The sequence below is a fragment of the Idiotropiscis lumnitzeri genome, chromosome 19 (assembly GCF_059441095.1).
Source record: "Idiotropiscis lumnitzeri isolate Australia: NSW breed Sydney's pygmy pipehorse chromosome 19, RoL_Ilum_1.0, whole genome shotgun sequence".
NCBI classification, from domain to species: domain Eukaryota; kingdom Metazoa; phylum Chordata; class Actinopteri; order Syngnathiformes; family Syngnathidae; genus Idiotropiscis; species Idiotropiscis lumnitzeri.
In genome coordinates this window covers 8,966,915-8,986,025 of record NC_142409.1, presented here as the reverse complement: position 1 = coordinate 8,986,025, position 19,111 = coordinate 8,966,915, and the positions used below count along the sequence as shown (strand labels likewise).

Sequence of the window (19,111 nt, the reverse complement as noted above, 5' to 3'; positions counted from 1 at the left end):
AAGTACTTTTTGCCAGACGTTTGCGCTACATTGCTAAGTTCCCATAGCAAATTATTCACATTATACGCAAATTATTAACTTCTTGTGCCACGTAAACCCTGTAAATCCAAAATGGCGCTAATAGCCTAAAAAAATGCTCACAGATAAATACATAGTCGTGAATTTGTGCCACATTGGAGTCAGATTAGATTTTTTAAAATATTAATAACGTGACTAATAACACTAGCTTGTTTGTATGCTAACATTTTTAATCTAGTCTAAATAAAGGCAACACGGTTAGCTCGTGGTTAGCAAATCTGCCTCGCAGCTCTGAGAACACCGTTTGGATCTGAGCCACGATTTGCTCCGAGTCCTTCGGCTTCCTCACCCATTTCAAAAACAAGCTAGGTTCTTAGTTAGGAATTCTGTCTACAATATATGTGCACGGCGATTAGCTGGCAAACATTCAAGACTGCACGGCGCCGCGCGCCCAAGGTCAACCGGCGGATGATAATGACGATAAGCAGTGAACAAAAATGGACGGATGGATAACTCCAAATATTTCACGCAAAATGCGTGGTTGTCGATGGCCTCCATTGGACGATGTCATTTAATTACATTTTCAAATATGCTAACAGTTATGCTAACAGGCTAACGATTTTTTTAAATAATAGCCTGAACCTAAGAAAAGTCTACATTCCAGTTAGATATTTGAACTGAATATCAACAAGTCTTTTAGGGCACCACATTGAAGCAAACGTGGGGGAGGGGGGGTTGGGGGGGGGTCGACGACCGGTGGCAGAGATGAAGTTAGAAGGCTGCAAAATGACGAGGCACATCAATTAGCCAGTGGGGATGGAAGCGAGAGAAGAATGATGAAAGGCAAGGGGTGAAAAGCTGTTTCAAATGTCCTCTATTTCATCAAAGTGATTATTGGGGGCTACTTAACGGCATTCATATTAAAATGATTAAGGTCCCCTTTGAAAAGCTAAAAGCTGCTGTGACTGCAGTCGGTGGGAGGCCTCGAATAAAAAGGTTCTTTCGGTGAGAGAGGTGGTTATATAGGCTCTTAAAAAGCTGACAAGACAGACTGGAGACGAGGCGGGGGGATTTTTTTATTTATTTATTTTTGCTCATGTATGCTCACTAAAACGGGCAAATACAATATTTTGTCTTATTTATACTGTCTTTAAAAATGATTTCAATTTTTTCCTTTTTGTATTCTTAATTATCGATATTGGCAGAGGGTGGGTTTGTCACGAAGGAGATTTTCTGCTTTTTGACGTAATATCCGCTCTTTTCCCCTCTGGAGGCTTTAAAAGCTAATGTGCTTTATAAGCAAATGTCACTGTCACTGTTTGAAAAATGTTACACATCCCGTCAGACTCGAGCTGAGATTTCTGGGGGTTTTTTTTAGGACAAAAAAAAAAAGTTTTTTTTAGTTTTATTTTCTGAGAACAAAATGTGTATTTTTCCGGGGAAAAAAACATCTAGAAAAAATACAAGACGTAAAATTTTTAAAGATTTTTTTTCCCCATTTTCCGAAAGTAAAAAAAAAAAAAAATAAAATTTTTTTTTATATAAAATATAAAAATTTAATATAATTTTAATGCTTGGCAGATTTAATGTGTAATTAAGACAAAATGCAACATAAAAAGTGGTATTATGGCTGAAATTGTTTTGGGAATATTAAACAAAGAATTAATTTATCAAGCTAAGGTCATAATCAAACAATCTTACTTTTTCCAATCAGAAATTAACTTTATTCCAGAACAAGTTGAGCTAGTTTGCGTTATGCAAGCCGCGCGTGCTAATTCAAAACGGTGGCCGTTCTCACAACAATCAGCTTGTTAGTCGCTTGATCGTCGTGTTGTTCTTTGCCTGTGCGTGTCTCCTTCATCTGCTAGCGACAGATTCACAACGCTAATCCTGCTAACACCGCCACGTTTTTTTTTTCTAAAGTCCGTCCATACAACAGATGGTCGCCACCGAGCAAACAGGTCGCTGTCTTGATGTTCGTCGGGAGGGTGGGAGGGAGCGAGTTCACGCCACCCCTGCTCTCCGCCTTATCGGAGCGTTGAGATTAACAAAACAATTACAGAGAATGGCTTGTGTGGCATTATTGGATCTCTGGGGAGGTTGCAGCAGCAACCAGGTATGTTGTCCATTGTCAGGCGGCGATTATTGAACGGTTGATTAGTGTCTGAATGTGACTTTGCCCGCGAGCAGATGCGGAAGGAGCGCTCGTTCTTGCCCACACGACAGGCCCACGTCCCAACGTCAATAATCTGTCGGATGGGAGGACCTGCAAAATGCAACATCGGCTGCACGAACACCACAATGTCCGGCTTCGGCGAGCAACTCTTTTGTCTCTATACGCAGCCGTGAACTCCAATATCACCTCCGCAGCCAATCCATTCCGCATCGGTTCGGTTCATCCACTGGACGACGGATTTCTTAAGTCTGGACGAAAAGTGCGCTGAGAGGATTAGACTAGTCTCTAAATGCAAATGAAAATGTAGCGGCGGCTCTTCAAAGAGTGACAGGATGTTCTTTCTCTGCTGAAAAGGGATTACGGAGATGATGACGAAGAGGCACGAGATTCATAATAAGACATTCTCGAATGGAATGGCAAAAAAAAAAAAAAATAGCTTCGCAGATGGGATAGATGGAAGGAAAATTGAAGTGAGATGAACATTATACAAAGCGTATATAAGTACGTATCTATCTATATCTATCCATCGATTATCTGAATCGCTTCGCCTCACGAGGGTGATCGAGACAATCCTAGCCGTCTAGTAGGCGGCGTACATCGTTGGCCATCCACATGCACAAGGGTGTACCTAGTCTCTCGCCCAAAGTCAGCCGGGCTCGGCTCCAAATACCCGTGACCCTAATGAGGACAAGCGCTTTGGAAAATGGATGGATTTTTCTTCGCCAGCTTAACCGCGTTCACACAGCATCCTTCCGCTTCACACCACAGCACACTATTCTCTCATGAGTGATGACGGTGCAAACTCCTAAAGAGGAACCGCCGACTAAATTGGCCGGCTCAGCGCCACGTGCACAATCACGTCGGCTTTTTTTTTTTTTTTGTTGCTGCGGTGATGTATGACTTAAATACAGGAATTAGGACTTCACATACATGCACACAATGCATAAAATGGCTTTCATTATAAAAGGGTTCCGTTCCGATGAATTCTCTGACCTCTCATTAAATGCAGCTTTAGGAGCACACTTGGTTGCCAAGTAATCTTATAATATACAGGATAATTTACACACACATACATATATATATATATTTTTTTTTTTTTTAAATTTTATTTTATTATATATATATATATATATATATATATATATATATATATATATATTTAATTAAATAAAATTTAAGATTTTATTATATATATATTTTTTTATTTTATTATATATATATATATATTATATTTTATTTTATTATATATATATATATATATATATATATATTTAATTTAATTTAATTTTATTATATATATATATTTTTTTTTTTATTATATATATATATATATATATATTTTATTTTTACATTTACAATATATTTTATTTTATTTTTTTTTTCGGGATCCGCATGAGGCTGACTTTCATCCACATTTCCCCCCCCCCCGCACACTCCATTCATCACGGTGTGACCCGCGAAGTTAACAACGGTCACCGAGCTCATCAATAAATCAGACGTTCGCTCCACAATTTGGGGGCCAGAAATAAAAATTCTGGCTCAAATGGAACCATTTGTGTCTCCTGCCTGAATTCAATTCATTTCCAGCTTTCAACCGGGGGCGTGGGGGAGTTGAAATGATGAAAAAGGAGGCTCTTAACATCTCATCTCTGCTCCGTTTTCCCTGCAGAGAGCCCGGGCATTGTCTCGAGACTGGGTTGCGCAGATCTTCTGCCGAGCTTATTAATTCGCTGCTCTCATCTCCCCGAGCTGGCTATCATTACGGCCCTATATATAGAGCCACGTGGGGAATAGCGAGCGATGCATGCACACACACGCGTATTAACATTAATGACTTTAGGCTCTACTGGTGTGCGCTCCGAGACGCGCAAAAATCAACTGTGTTCACACCCCATGAAATAAATATTCCTTTGTTTACAAACAAAAAAAGGAAGCTCTTGAGTTACACTCGCGCTACGAGGCCGTTGGAAGCGTGCTCGGGCCCATATGGGCTTAATAATGCCGGTGCAATGTATTTGGATTCAGAGAATGCGATGACTCCTTTTTCCTGTAATTCATAATCGCTACTTTGCACAATGGCAATAATGAGGACAGCCGAAGAGGATACTTATGCGAAACCGTTCAAAAACGCAAAGAAAACGAGATTTTGACGAGGTTGCTGCCGCGAGGTTTACAGGAAAGCCTAATCTTGGCTTTTCGGTCGTGCAGGCGAAGCCCCCACTGAGTGTGCTAATGAACAATCATCTGCACCTCCTCTGGTGCTTGCATTTTGTTAAAAGTGGGATTAGATTGTGTCGGGCTGTGCCGTGGTTCCATCCCAAACCTCAGCGGGAGTCTGAACAGGCCATTCCATTCCCCGCATCGCGTTAATCAGGATCTAACGTCCGACAGCATTAACGTACGTGGCGGATTTGGGTGCAGAAACCTTGTTTTGTGGGATACATTTGAGGGAATGAGTGGCTACAGTCCACATGTCCGCCCTATGCCCCCCCCCCCCCCCCTCCCATCCTAGGTGGCTCGGTCGTGACGAAGCAGATGGTGCTTTGGGGTCGATGCTCGGAGGGGAAGGGGTGCAGCGCTTGCGCACGGCCCTGCCTGAGCCTTGGGGGCGATCGTAGCACATCAGACTCAGTCGGCTTGCAGAATGTGACCCCATACTCTCTCTTGCAACGCCCCCCCCCCACCGGCCCCCGGGGGCCTGAACATGGTCAGCCACGCAGAAAGCAAAGGCAAGGCCACAGCCGCCCGCAAACACTCGGCGCACGCATGCAACGTAAACCCACCCGCCCCACTTTGAAAGCTTCTAGGATGGGTCGATTCCCAAACAACCCCCCCCCAACCCCCCCAACCACCTCTTACAACAACGAGGATCCATTAAGTGTCCTGTGCATGCATGTTACATTAACCGACAGCGGGATGAATGATTTATTCCTGCGGCTTTGCTACTGTCAGAGATGGATGGCGTCAATAGAGCTTTTGTCCTTTCTGATGAATCAGCCGATTTTCCACTTTAAACAAATCTATCCTCGAGAAAGACACTGGGGGGAAGACACAGGTGAGAAATTGTTTAACAGGCAAGAGACAGAGAGCACATTGCTCAACTATGGAAGGGGGATGATTGGAGGTTTGCGACCAAAGCTGCCGGGACGTCACCACCCCGGGGGGACCCCCAGTATGAAGGCCCCAAACTGGGAATAGAATGGAAACTGCCGTCAAAATATGGCGTTATTTGTAGAGACTTAACGAGGGAGCGTGAGATTCAGCAATGCGTTATTTATTTACTCTACCCACCCTGGATTTTTTCTTTGATAGCCTAGAACCAGAAATAAAATTGCAGGCATGGGAATAATTAAATGACACAAAATGGTAAACAAATACGGTAAATCTGTCTTTCGCTTCCATGACAAGACATCAAGATTTTTTTAGGACCTTTTGACAAGTTTCTTTATAACACAGAAGTGACGATACGGCATTATGTGGCCAGAAGAAAGCCGAACCAAACCATACTGCATTGTGGAAACCTTTTCGCACTGCACTTAGCGACGCAAAATAAGCCATGGAAAAAAACAAAAAAACAATCAATTTTGAATTTTGAATTTGAAATTGAACATTTCTTCAATTCAAAGGCAGCATTCTGGTGACGTCATTAAGAGAGAGGCTGGCAGAGCGATTTCAGAGTGCTAACTGAAAGAGACCAAGGAGTAGAGAAAACCTTCCCGTTTATTTCCTGGCTGGCTGCTAAGCAAGAACTTTCAAAAATGGGCAAGCTTGCTCTATTGTTCAACTGAATTTGGTTATATTCGTCATAGTCTTTATTTGACATAAGGAGTAGGAGAGGGTCCTTAGGAAAATAATTCATTGCTCAGGGGGGTCCCTGGACTCCAAATATTTGAGAATCCCTGATTTAAACCATGAATGAATGTGAATAAAAACAACCCTTCTCAGTGTTGATTTAATCAGTACGATTCTTCACTGGCCCTGGCGTATTAGATTAGCGAGCGCGCTGCCACACCGAGTGCGAAATAAGCACAATAGGCTGAGTTTGTGTTTTCCTGGAGGCATATTGCGCGCTCCTGTGTCAGTCTCGCTCACTGCCAGCGATGACCAAATCCGTCATGACACACGGACAACAAAAGGAGCGACAAGAACGCCCATCGTCGCCTTGCTTAGCGGGCGGCGTACGCTACCGCTATCTCCGCTGCGCACGGGCTCGGCATTACACGTCACACGACAAAGTGAAATCTTTAAGCGCCATAACCAAAGTGAGGAGGGGACAGGGGGGGCAGGGGGGGGGGTTATGGGTAAAAGCCCCCCCTCATCAAATAGCTCCACTTGATGGAGCGCGAGAGCAAAACTAGTCCAGATAAAGCTTTTCTGGTAGAAAATTGCAAAAGTCCAGTCATCTGTATGTTCCAGGCAATTCCTTAAATGAGCCCGAGATTAGGGAGCGCATGGTGATTAAGCTCATTTGAAGTATTGAGGATCCATCTGGGCATTGGCAAGAGCCACACTTTAATTAATCTGGTAATGGATGAGAAAAATAAGCACTCTTCGGCACATATCAGCATTTTCTCCAACAGGAGGAAGTGGATAAGATGGGGGGGGGCGAGGGGGCGGAGGGAGGGCTTTGCATGGACTATCTATGTTTTTTTTTTTGCTTCGATTTCAACCTCACCTTTGCTCTGGAGTCTTACCCAGCAAAAAAGGGAAAGAACGGAGCTGACATTGATATACAGAGAGTGTCGAACACCCAGAAATCGGCACCATTGGAATTCACAAGAATAATATATTCGAATGAATTGGAATAGGAGAGGCCTTTTGTGTGTGTGTGCGTGTGTGTGTGTGTGTGCGTGTGTAAAAATGCGTAGCTCGAATGTTAAATGTGTTACTGGTATAACATAATGAGAGGCGGTTGATTTGCAGACTGTTTATTTTGCAGAACAGACCCAATATAAAAATAAATAAATAAAATCAAATAAAATAAAATATAAAAAAAAAAAAAAAAAAAAATCGAGATATATTTAGCATATTTTCTCAACTATAAAGTGCCCCTAAAGGTGAAAGAAAAACCCACAGAAAAGCCACACCGTTGTAATACCCGCATCTTTCCAAATCTAGGAAAAATGTAGCGGCTTATAGACGGGAAAATATGGTATTTATTACGATAAACTAGGACGCTACAAGACATATTTTCCCCCTTTCACACAAATGCTTTAATAAAGCCTCCAAAGTTCTCTGCTTGGTGGTCAGGAATGTCGCCAAGGACCGTCCCAGGAGTGGACTTCTTGGCCTAATTAGGCTTTACGCTCCTTTAACATTTAATAACGGCCAGCTGGATCTTCAACTGGATACTTAATCCAAGTAGATACTGAGGGATTTCCGCGAAGATTATCGGGATTAGCAGACAAAAGACTTCCTAGTAATATTGGACAAAATATTGCAGTGGCATATTTAGTTAAAAAGTGGATCATATTCATTCGTTCGGCTCTTTCGCTATCGGCGTCGTCTGCTAATGAGACAGATGCAAGCGGCGGGATGCGTGCCAACGACGATGGCGAGCCAGCGTGGACGGAATAATAAGCAGTAACTGAGAGATCTTCTCAAATCCTCTCCTAAAAAGCCTAATCGCATATTGGGAGGTCAACGGACCATCTGGTGACTGTCAGATCGCTACCTTGGAGCGCTTTCACCGTGCCTGATCGGTATTCCCGGGATGAACAGATGCAAAAACAGGAAGCTGGTTCGGAGCTCAATAAAATCGAAAAGGCAACTTTTGGGCCAGATGTGAAATATTACCACGGTCAGCTATTTGCAAGCACAATGTTCCTGCGCGGGAACAGTCATCATCCACACAGCAGCCCTATTTGTATGTGTTGCTGCTCTGTGTGCGTTAAAGACGTAATTGTTTAAAATTATCGGAACATTTGTTCATTTCTGTTAGCATCTCTCGGCATTATATGTTAGCATTAAGCCAACAGTCGTTCATTTGACAAAATTATATAGTTTTGGTTGAACGTTCAAAGAAACCAGGCGTGGGCAAACTACGGCCCGGGGGCCACATGTGGCCCGTCAAACGTTTTAATCCGGCCCGCCGAACTTGAAACAATTAAATGAATAAACCTTGTTTATGTTTTATTTTCTAAATACTGTAGTTTTTCAAATACATATAAATTGTTGTCATGCTTTTGCTCACTTTCATTTAAAATTTTTTTTTTTTTTTTTTTCTCCGATGAGGTGAGGTGACCAAAACACCCCATCTATCCGCTCCTGGTCCGGCCCCTCTGTCAAATTCTAGAACCCATTGTGGCCCGCCTAACAAAAAGTTGGCCCACCCCTGAAATAAACTATTTTGAATTTTGCTTTATTTTATGCTTTTCCAGTTTTACAGCCAACCTCAACTGGGAAGGAATTCTGTTTGCTTTGACTCTTATTTAGAGAGTTGTGCAACAGTTGCTAAGAAAATGTATTTTAATATTAAACATATGGAACGGATAAACTTAATGAATGTGTGCCCGCAATAAACGGAGGTTGACTCTACTCATGGGTGGTCCTGTTGGTATTTTGCACGGAAAGTGTCAGTGAGGTGTATATTAAGACATGCCACTGTCTATTTACCACCTCTGACAACCCCGGCGGACGTGCCGCTCTTGTCGGCTTTGCTCCAAACCCACTTGGCGTCATGAGAAAACACACATAATGCCAGTGTGGCCTACTTATTTTCCCTCCCGGAGTGTGTAATAAGGAGTGATGGCTTGTCCTCTTGAGGGAATGCGAAGCCCCCCCAAGAGAGAGGGAGGGTCACTCAGGACTCGGATGCTCACATTCCATCAAAAGGGAATAAACGAGGAGACTGTAAACTGGGACTTCATTTAAGGATGAATGAATTGATACCCAGATTCAAAATTTCCAAAATCGATTCAATACACAAGAGCCCGATTCCATTCGATTTTCGATTCACTGTTTATTTCGATTTTCCATTCAATCAAAGATTTTCACGCGGTACCAATAGCACCGTGCATTAGTAAAAATATGAATATTTACATTCGAAATTGAAGCATTTACCTTTTCTTGAACATGACCTGATCGAAACAAGAATTGTTTTCATGATTACTGGCGCCGACTTCACTGTTTCCGCCATTTTGTTTTGGGCTCTCACCTTCGCGTCGTGACAAGATGACGCGTGAAATCAAGTGAATTTATAGGGGAAAAAATGTTAAGAAAAGTATTCATTTATGGCTTCACAGTTGCAATGATTTTTTTTTATTATTATTATATATTTTTTTAGGGATTTATTCAGTGAGTGTTGCCATGTCACTAAATCAAATGTAAGCACCTGTACTCATACTCCGAAAAAAGTTATATGGGTGAATTCCTAATTCATTTTCATTTCATTTGATTTATTTTTTTTTCAATTTTTAAGTAATTTGAGTTACAAATTGGTCAGTGAACATCAAGGTTTAAAAGGTGACTCAATGAGCCCGTCACGCGTCTTTAAAGTGTCAGCGCCAACGCATCAGCAGACGCTCAACTCACGCAAACGAAAGTAAGCCAGGTCAGCACAACTTCCAAGTCTCCTCAGCCAGCGGCCTGCGTTAAGTCAATCAAATGGCTCCGGATCACACAGCGGATTAGGTGTGCTGACCCACACTGCCTGGGCCACTTACATCAACAAACTGAAAGCCTGTTACCAAACAACAACAACGCACGACGTCAGCTAACCCATAGCGGATGAATGTTCCGCCTTCGCTTGACCCTGAAGTCGAAACACGAGAGAGACGGATGTGGATGTGATCCAACCCCGAAGGGAGCGGCGTCTCAATTCGGTCTGCAGGTCTAATCATGTCGCCATATGTCCTCCCGTCGCCTGGCTGATTACGCTCGTCCTCGCTGATTGCCGCACGCTTTTGATGGGAAAATGCCAACGGTATGCTCGGGGATGCTCTCGGGTGAATGTCGGCTCCTGATAAATTAAAAAAATTAAAAAAAAAAAAACAGCCTGTGACAGTTCCAAGCAAACCTGCAGATCTCCAATTTTGCCCTCCTCCTCCCACACGGCCCATCTGTGTTGTCACAGGAAACGCATTCTTCAATCTCTTTGTAGGTCAGCGGCGCTTAAACTCTGCAATTTTCTTAGCGGTTCTCGGTCAAATGGTTGTCCAGGTAAGTGGCTAAATCTTCCCGTCGGCGCACTTTTATATATTTGGGTCATCTTCCGCACATATAGGTCATAATAAAAAAAAATTTAAAAAAAAAATAGACTGAACGATTGCAACTTCATATTATCCTCAATATGGACTCAAGAAGTCAGTAAACATTTGCCTTATTTAGATTGCCAAGCAAGTTGTTTTCTTCATCCATGAGTATTTTTTGCAACACGTGGGCGCCTTTCCAGGGGCGGAGGCTCACATTCTAGCGTCTGCGTGATTCACACATTCCGCAAAGCATAAGGAGAGGTATCCCCCTGCAGACGTGCTCCGGGTGGGGGTGGGGATGGGGGGGCGCGGCATCTCCCGCAAGGAAGGCTGCCGATGCCGTCTGCGCATCCCCGGCAAGTCCCACAAACAGACAAAACAAGATGATTTGAATAATCGTCAACTGTTTGGATCTCAGCCAAGGCGGGACAATACTAATATTTGGATGAGGTCCAGGTTGTAGACATTGAAAGAAACCCACCTCCAAATGTGCCCGCTTTACTTATTACGCACGGAGAAAAAGAAATGCAATTTTGAATGGTTTGCAAGACAAGAAGCGGCAAAGCATGCGTGCTCTTCAATAAAAAAAAACTTTGAAAATCCAAACTAGTTGTCAACTAGTTCCATCGTTCATTTGTCCTCATTTCTTTCTATTCCCAAGTTTAAGTGCATAAGACGCGGATTTTTTTTACTAATTCTAATAAGTCGCATTATACAATAAAATACGCAATTAGCGTTACGGTTTGAAAATCGTCGTGGGCGGGGCCAAAGCGTGGCACGAGATGACTCCATCGCAGGTGCACAAAATGGGTCAATGAAACGCGCAAAGCAACATTCGTACCGTCGGGAATCGATTTATAACAGACACACAACTCTCACCGGCAGTTATGAATAATACACATGAAGTATATTTGATGAGCCCATCTCGGGGAGACTATAAAGGTATTTTATGCAAGGCGAAGAGGTTGCTCTTCATAAAAAAAAAAAAAAATAAAAAAAATGACACCCTGGCTCTTCATCTTGGCTTTTTCGAGGGGTTAGGGCGTACTCATATTTTACAGTAGCTCAGGGAGAGCTGATTTGCAGCTGCGAGGAATCTTACGCAATCAAAAGCAGCAGCCTCCCACGGTGTTAAAAAACGATGGTGATTATGAAAGCCGGCGCGCGTGGTTGAGAATTGTTTTTAGCTCAGAGAATCTAACAATGACACAAGAGTTTGCACAAAGCTGGAGCTACACAACCAGCCTCATTTTTTTTTTTTTGGTAGGATTCGCCCGAACATCCAGCAAGCCCAACCGTGACGTCATCACGGTCTTATTTTAGGAAAGTCATTTGCGCATGAATCATTCGCACGGCGATAAAACAAGAGCGCTCTGCAGCTCTGTGTAAAGGTTACAATGTTTTAGTAGTTGCCGGGCAATTCTCATAAACGCATCATTTGCAAAGTCAGTCGGAGGAACGAGTGAGTCAAGCACAACATCCACCAGGGAAGAAAAAAAAACAAAAAACACACCGAGCTCTGATTGGACAATGGGTCTGAAATATTTCCAATTTTTTTTTTAATGTATTTATTTTCACAGAGACAGGCACCTAGATACAAAAACTAGCAATAACAGCACTCGCATGTTATGGGGGGGGTCACTTGGTGGTTTTATAAGTTTACCCACCAATGGTGTGTTTATTGTTTATCTGTCAATGCATTAAAAAAAAAAAAAAAGTCAAGGAATTCCGCCTCCGACAGATTGGCTGGTGTCCATGTAGCACAATGTTGCGCTCTTGTTCCCAACCGGTCATGCATGTGCATAACGCACACCTGCACTCGGAAATATTTTCTCCAAGCTACTATGTTCAAAACCAACAAGACGTCAAAACTTTGAAGACTGCACTGCATCGAGAGCATGAATGAAACCATGTAATGCGGGTGTGGGCAAACTACGGCCCGGGGGCCACACACGCGGCCCATTAGACGTTTTCATCCGGCCCGCTGAACTTTAATATAAGAAACCTCTGTCAAATTTTAGAACCCATTGCGACCCGCCAATCAAAAAGTTTGCACACCCCTGAAATGTATTGAAAGTGAAAATGTCATCGCCACAGCGAGAACACGACAGAGGTGCGGCGGATAGTCATGGAGAGGCCGAGTCCGTATCCAGACCTCAACCCCATAGAGGGCTGAAGCTTCCAGTTTCCAAGCGGCAGGGAAAGAACTTAAAGTCTGAACTTGATGCAAAAGTCAAAGAAAGAAAGAAAGAATCTGTTTATGATCCAAAACACCCCGCTTGATGTAATGTCACCGAAAACATTCAGTCCTCTTTCATGATGCCGCACAAAACGTTTCGGCTCACGACGCTTTCCCTCCCCGCGACTGCAGAACAGTACGTTCGAGCACATGCACAAGTGATGACAAAAGCAGAGGGGTGGTCAACTCCGCAGCTCAGCGGAGGAGGCATGTGCCGCCAGGCTGACTCACTGCACCGCCGCGCGTCGCCAAGTCATGGATGTGTCTCGGTTTGGGCACGTGTGAGTCACGGCGGGCGAGGATGGACGCTGACAGCAGTACAGACGAGGAGAGCGCAACTTGTCTTGGCTCAGGTTTTTATTTTAGCGTTCCGGTTCAAAAACTTGTTTTTGGAGCATAGGACCCCTTACATCAGGCGTAGGCAAACTACGGTCCGGGGGCCACATGTGGCCCGTAAAACGTTTTAATCCAGCCCGCCTAGAATCAAGATGTGAAAAGTGAATCGGAGACTCTCCTTTGCCACATGTGACCGAAATACAATAATTATTCTGAAAAAAAAAAATATGAAAACGATTGCTCAAATAAATGTGAGGAACTTTTGTAATCGTGTAATAAATGTTTTATGACGTAGAGATTTTCATCTGACGGTTTGTTTTGAATTTCCATTTTGTGTTTTAATTTTTTTTTCCCCACACAGCCAATGCCAACGTAGTTTTCTTTCTTGTTGCCTTAATAAGAAAATTTTTCGATTGTTCGAATGGTCGTTAGCCATTTCTTTCAGTTGACAGCCGGTGAGTATTTTAAATATCACCAGATCAAAATGGAATTTTTCTGTCAAGATTGCACGGCAAGCGCAACAATCCGAAAAATGGCGGCGGACGCTTTTTTGAATTTTATTATTACGCCTCCAAGCCCTGCTGGTCCCGCCGGGTGAAACACGAGGGCGGGTCAGCTGCTCCTTCCGGGGAAACCGAATCCATCCGGGATGTTCGGTGATTGCATTTTGGGTCCTTGTCGTTTTCAGAAGGTATTTGTCCCTAACGTGCAGAGGCTTGGCTTCCCGGAGTCTCCCCTATGGTGTCATGGCAACCGCCGGGGCAGTTGGCAGAATAATAATGAGAAGGCGAGCGCGACGTGCCGCCTTCTGTTCCCGAGACGTCCCTCGGCGGAGCCGATCCCAAAAGGGCTATCGTGTTGCAGAGCAGAAACAAGCAGCAGGCCAAACTGACATGTTTGCTCGGAGCTCCGTTTGTCAGTTGTCGTTTTAAGAATCGTCAGCGACGTCCAGGCACAATGGACCATATTTCAAAGAATGGGGAAAGTGAAGTTTGGGCTCAAAGTTCAAGACGCCGCGCTTTTTTCGGAAAGGCCGGCAATAACTAGAGCTGCGCTGCCGTTATTTACAAGACTCTTTGAGTTTTTGTGAACAAAGGATTTTGGGTGTGTTGCTCTTCAGTTCGTCTGTTAGACAAGAAGACGCACGACTTGACGGCTAGCTTGGGTTAGCTTTAGCAGCTAGCTGGCTTGTTGCCATCCAAATGCTTGGCACTAGTGATCAACGGTTTCAATTGATTGTTGGTTTTTGTTTTCATGAAGGATTAGAACCACCCTAAAAAGAAAATATATATCATTAAAGTGGAGCTATTTCGAGGCTTTGAACTCTTATGAAATGGGCTACGACTAATCTCGAAAAGATCTTGATCGTGAAAATGTTTTCTTGATACACTTTGATTCTCATATCCCAACTTGAATCTAAAAACGTTTTTCTCCCTCTTGAAAATATTCAACGATCCTCATAAGGACTCATTTAAAATTTAGCAGTTTTTCTTTTTTTCTTCTTTTTTTTCCCCTGGAAAATATGACTTCCTTAAGACCAAAGATACAACTTTTGTGCGTGAAAATGGATGTTTTTTTTTTCTTGCAAAAATATAACAACTTTCTTTAACATTAACTATAACATTTCGACTTGACATTTTTTGCTCTAAAATATCAATTTTGGTCTCAAATATATGATTACTCTTGAGAAAAAAAAAAAATGTCAACCGCAATCTCAAGAATAAACAATTTGCGACTTTTGGCTTGTAAAACTCCAACTTTAATTTTGTATTTTTTTTTTTCCTTTTCAGGGTGAGCTTAATATAATTCTTTATTCTGAAGTTTTTTTAATTATCCTTTTAACGGACAAATGTTACAGTTTGACTCGATAACATTTCATTTGAAATCTACGCAGCTAATCAAGGTTCCGCGCAACAATTCGGATTGCGGAACCAACCGCTCCATCCGCAATTGACCCAAGTGAGCTTCACTCGGCTTCACACGCACCGGTTCAAATCTATTTCAGCGCCACCGTTTTGCAGTCGGCGATGCGAGTCATTAAATTGCAGCCACATCAACAAGCCATCGTTCAGGCTCCGCTGTCTGCCGAGGATAAAAAAGGCCACTGTGGCTGGCACTGATATGAAAGGGCCCTGCGCACGGGCTATAAATAGCCTCGCCCCGAGTCATAAGGATGACATAAGCGCTTCCATCTTCCATTTTTTTTTTTTTAATTGATCACATTTGGTAACTGTTGCTCAACACGGTCAAGCACATGATGCCAAATGTCCATCGTGATCGGACACCCACGTGGATTTTACCCAAAAGGGCAACTTCCTGTTTTGGCTTCATGCATCCTGAGGTGAAAAAAAATAATAATAATAATAATTCGTGTTGATTGGGGAAACCGGTGAAGGGGAACTAATTTATTTCAACCTGCGACTTTTCAGGAGCCCTAAAATCCATTTTTCCGAAGAATAATAACCAACATCGGCGCTTGATTGTTTGCATCGACTGACTGGCGTGACTAATCACATCTCGCTTACGAATCAGCTCCCCGTTCATAAAATAGTACATTTGTGACTCAAGCGCTCTCTCGCAGATTCAGATTGGCAGTCATCTATTGTGAGGGGGGTTCTGAGCCCGAGTCATAATTGCACCTTAATACGTTACGCAGTTCTTACGCAGTTCACATGCACGCAAACCCACACAAAAATGAAAAAAAAAAAAAAAAGAATCCACAATGTTCACTGAAATAACTTGAACGTGCAAGAATGAATACATCCGTGACATACGCAGATTCAAGCCACCCAGTGGCGGGTGTGGCAAAGCAGCCCCAGAACAGAAGTTTCCGCCATGCTTCAAGCTTTCTGGCTCTGAGCAGCAAATTTCACTCCAGAACGCTTTGATACTCTTGAGATTTATTTATTTATTTTTTTTTTATTAAATCCTAAACGAGCGTCCTCTGTGTTAGTTAGTATACCGTTCTTTATTTATCTATTTATGTTTTTTTTTTTTTTTTTTTTAAAGGAATCCATGTCAAATTTGAAGTCCCATTATGCAACACGGCCTCTGGTTATGCTCGACCGTGTGACACGATCATGAGATCCGTGGCATCGGCTGCAAGACTTTTCTGGAGTGTGTCTCCATCTTTATCAGTATTTGCATTTACATAACAGATTGCGCAATGTTTGTAATTCATTAACAAGACCAGAAGAAAGGAAATCAGCAAGAAATTTATCGAGGCTGTCTGAAAATGGAGCCGAGTAATAAAATGATCGGGAGATCATTTTGGTTTTCTTTGGCTTTTTCAGGGGACTTTTTATTTTGGTCCTGTTCAATCCAAAAGAAGGACCTACTTTTAATAAAAAAAATGAAAAAAAAAAAAAATGAAAAAAATGAAAAAACGTTATGAGTGCAAACATAATCGCCATGTGCACCCCGCCGCAGTTCACAAAACCTTTGGTCATCTAACCGTGAGATATCTTTGCGTCTGGGTCGCCGAGCAACTGCCCCCCCCCCCACCTTCCGCTATTAAACGTTTTTCATGCATCACAGTGTCTGCAACAACGTCACAGTTGCTCCGGCAACCATATGACCGAGACGCCATAACTCTTCATCACTGTTACGAATCTATAAGGTCATTTTTCACCGGCCGGCAATCGTGACAACACGTCGGTGCTGTATTTATTCTTTTTTTTTTTTTTTTTTTTTTTGTCATTTTACATCTTAAAGCTTTTTAAATAAGTCCTTCGAGGACTATGTTACTTATTCTTATAGAAAAAAAAATGAAGACGGGAGAATACAAAAGTGAAGACTGACTTAAAATCTCTTTTTTTTTTTCACTACTTTAGGATTTTAATGCAGGAACCAAAACAATTTTCAGATTCTTTATTTTTCCAGTCATCGCCCCTCAGCATTGACACGCAATACCTTCCATTTAAAAAATATATATATTTTCTTCTTGAAAGATAATGTGGGGGGGAATTATACCCTCTCAGACATAAAGGTCCCTTTTGTCAAAGTTATAATTTCATGTGCGCCTGTGGCGAAAAAGCGATGCGTGAAGAGTCTCTGTCACCAAATTGCACAAGTCAGTGAATTGGGCCGTTGCCGCCGCCAAACTTTCAAACATCCATTTTCTCTCTTTGTATCGTAACATTGCTAAACCGTCGAGAGCGAGACACTTCTCGTTTGTAGTTCAGTAATAATATGCAAGACCGGAAGTCGCGCCTCAAACTTGTTTACCGACCACAACAGCGATGTTGCAGTTTTTCCATTGCAGCGTGTTGACAGAAGTGATTTTTCAGTTTAGTCTTCGGCCCTTAAAGACACAGTAACTTTAGTTTCGGTGTACTTAAAATTCCACAAGGAGAACGCGGGACAAGATTTACGGCCACATTATTTCTCTCTCCACTTTGTGTCAACGCCTCGCCCATTACCGACTTTATGTCTCATACCGTTGCACTTCTTACTTTATTACGCGGTCAAAAGCTTGTTTCCATCCAAGACAGTGACTTTATCCCCCCCTGTACCCTCGCGTTGTCTTGCACTACCTTCGAAACCACGCGACCTCCAAAAACCACTGCACTGCACTCACAGCCGCCATAAAACACATTTACGACAACTCAACTCAAAGATATTCCGGAGGGAACGCCGCTTATGACTTCAACATGCTTGCTATTTTGTTTTGGAATAAGAAAACGTCCACGGTATAATCCAGTGCGGTGAAAAAAAAAATAAAAAAATGTCGGACAGCATAGCAAGATCAACACTGAGATGAACGTTGGTAATTTAAACTCTCGGGGATTTACAGGTGACGCGAAGGCGACCTCGGAAAAATATATTCTTGGAAGCACAGAGCGGGCACTACGTCTTTGTAAGGTTCGGCAAGACTAAATCACCTCTCGTCATGCAGAACACAATGCGAAAATGATTCCGTTCATGTTTTTTTTTTTTTTTTTCATTGCAAGAATTCAACTCACATGTTGCTTTTTTGGAAACACTTCCGGGAAAATGGTTAGAAAAGTGGCCAAATCCCAAATGTGGCAACAAGTTGCTCATCGCTGTTAGCAACCATGTCAACAGTGGAATGGGGAAGAAAAAAACATATCAAATTTTTAGATAAAATTCATTAATCATTAAGATCAATTCATAACCCTGTAATTAATAAAATAAAAATAAAAAACTAGTTTTACATCAAAGCATGTAAACCAACAAAAATATAAATAAAATTTCTCCTCCAACAAGATAACTTCAAATGTTTCGTTTCACTTCTATCCTCTGACCTCTGAACTTAACGTCCCCGGCGGCGACGACTGGCCTTCTTGCGAACAGCAAACACACGCCAATAACGGCTGCTCCGATGCAAGTGTGTTTTCCCAGGGGTGGCAAATGTAGGAAGGGGGCGGGTGAGAAATAAAAAAATGCTGACAATGTTCGAGAGCCTCTATAAACTGTCGAGATGGAAAAGCCTGCCCGTGCTGAGGCGGCTTTAATTCTCACATTCTCATCAAATATTCATCGTCGCGTTCCGGCAATTTATGTCGGACAATCGGAAATTACATTATCAGTGCGATGGCAAAGGATGGCTGTCATCTCCCCCCCCCCCCCAGTGAAAGCTCCTTTCCGGAGAGCATCCTCACCGCCATATTCCGTCGATAATCATCTGCACAAAGCAAGAGACTCTTGTAAGTTTCCCTGGAGGGAGTCAGAATGCCGATGGTGAGGACGCTTATGTGATAATCTGTCTCGATCTCTTCCCTCGACAAAGATAATCCGTCGAGTTCACCGTGTTTGCCTGGGAGTACCGCCGCGCTGGGTCTGGCGGCCAGTGCCGGGGCCCGGCGGAGTGCGGCGGCGGCGCTCCCGAATGTCTGACTGTGCCAAGAGAGTCCTGCCGACTGGGAAGCACGCCCAGAATGTGTGTACAGAGCGAAAACAATCCCGGGGATCTTTCTCTCGCGGGGAGAATGGCCGAGTGTCTGTATAGGTGACAGGAAGCGACGCAGCTGCTTCCTTTTTTTCACCCCTCTCGGAGAACAGTGGATTAATTCACTCTTGATGTCAATTAGAGCTACTTATGGAGGAGGAACAGTGAACCGTCGGCTCATGATATTGGCTGGCTGCCAACGTCTCTGCAGAAGTACAGCATGACAGCGCCAAAGACGC

At 43.0% G+C, this 19,111-nt stretch overlaps 1 long non-coding RNA gene across 2 annotated transcripts in view; it reads right to left on the bottom strand.

Annotated features, from left to right (window-relative positions):
* The window catches only part of LOC148318383 (uncharacterized), a 63,074-nt gene that overhangs the window by 23,011 nt on the left and 20,952 nt on the right, over positions 1–19,111 (bottom strand). The gene's annotated exons all lie outside the window — the stretch shown is intronic.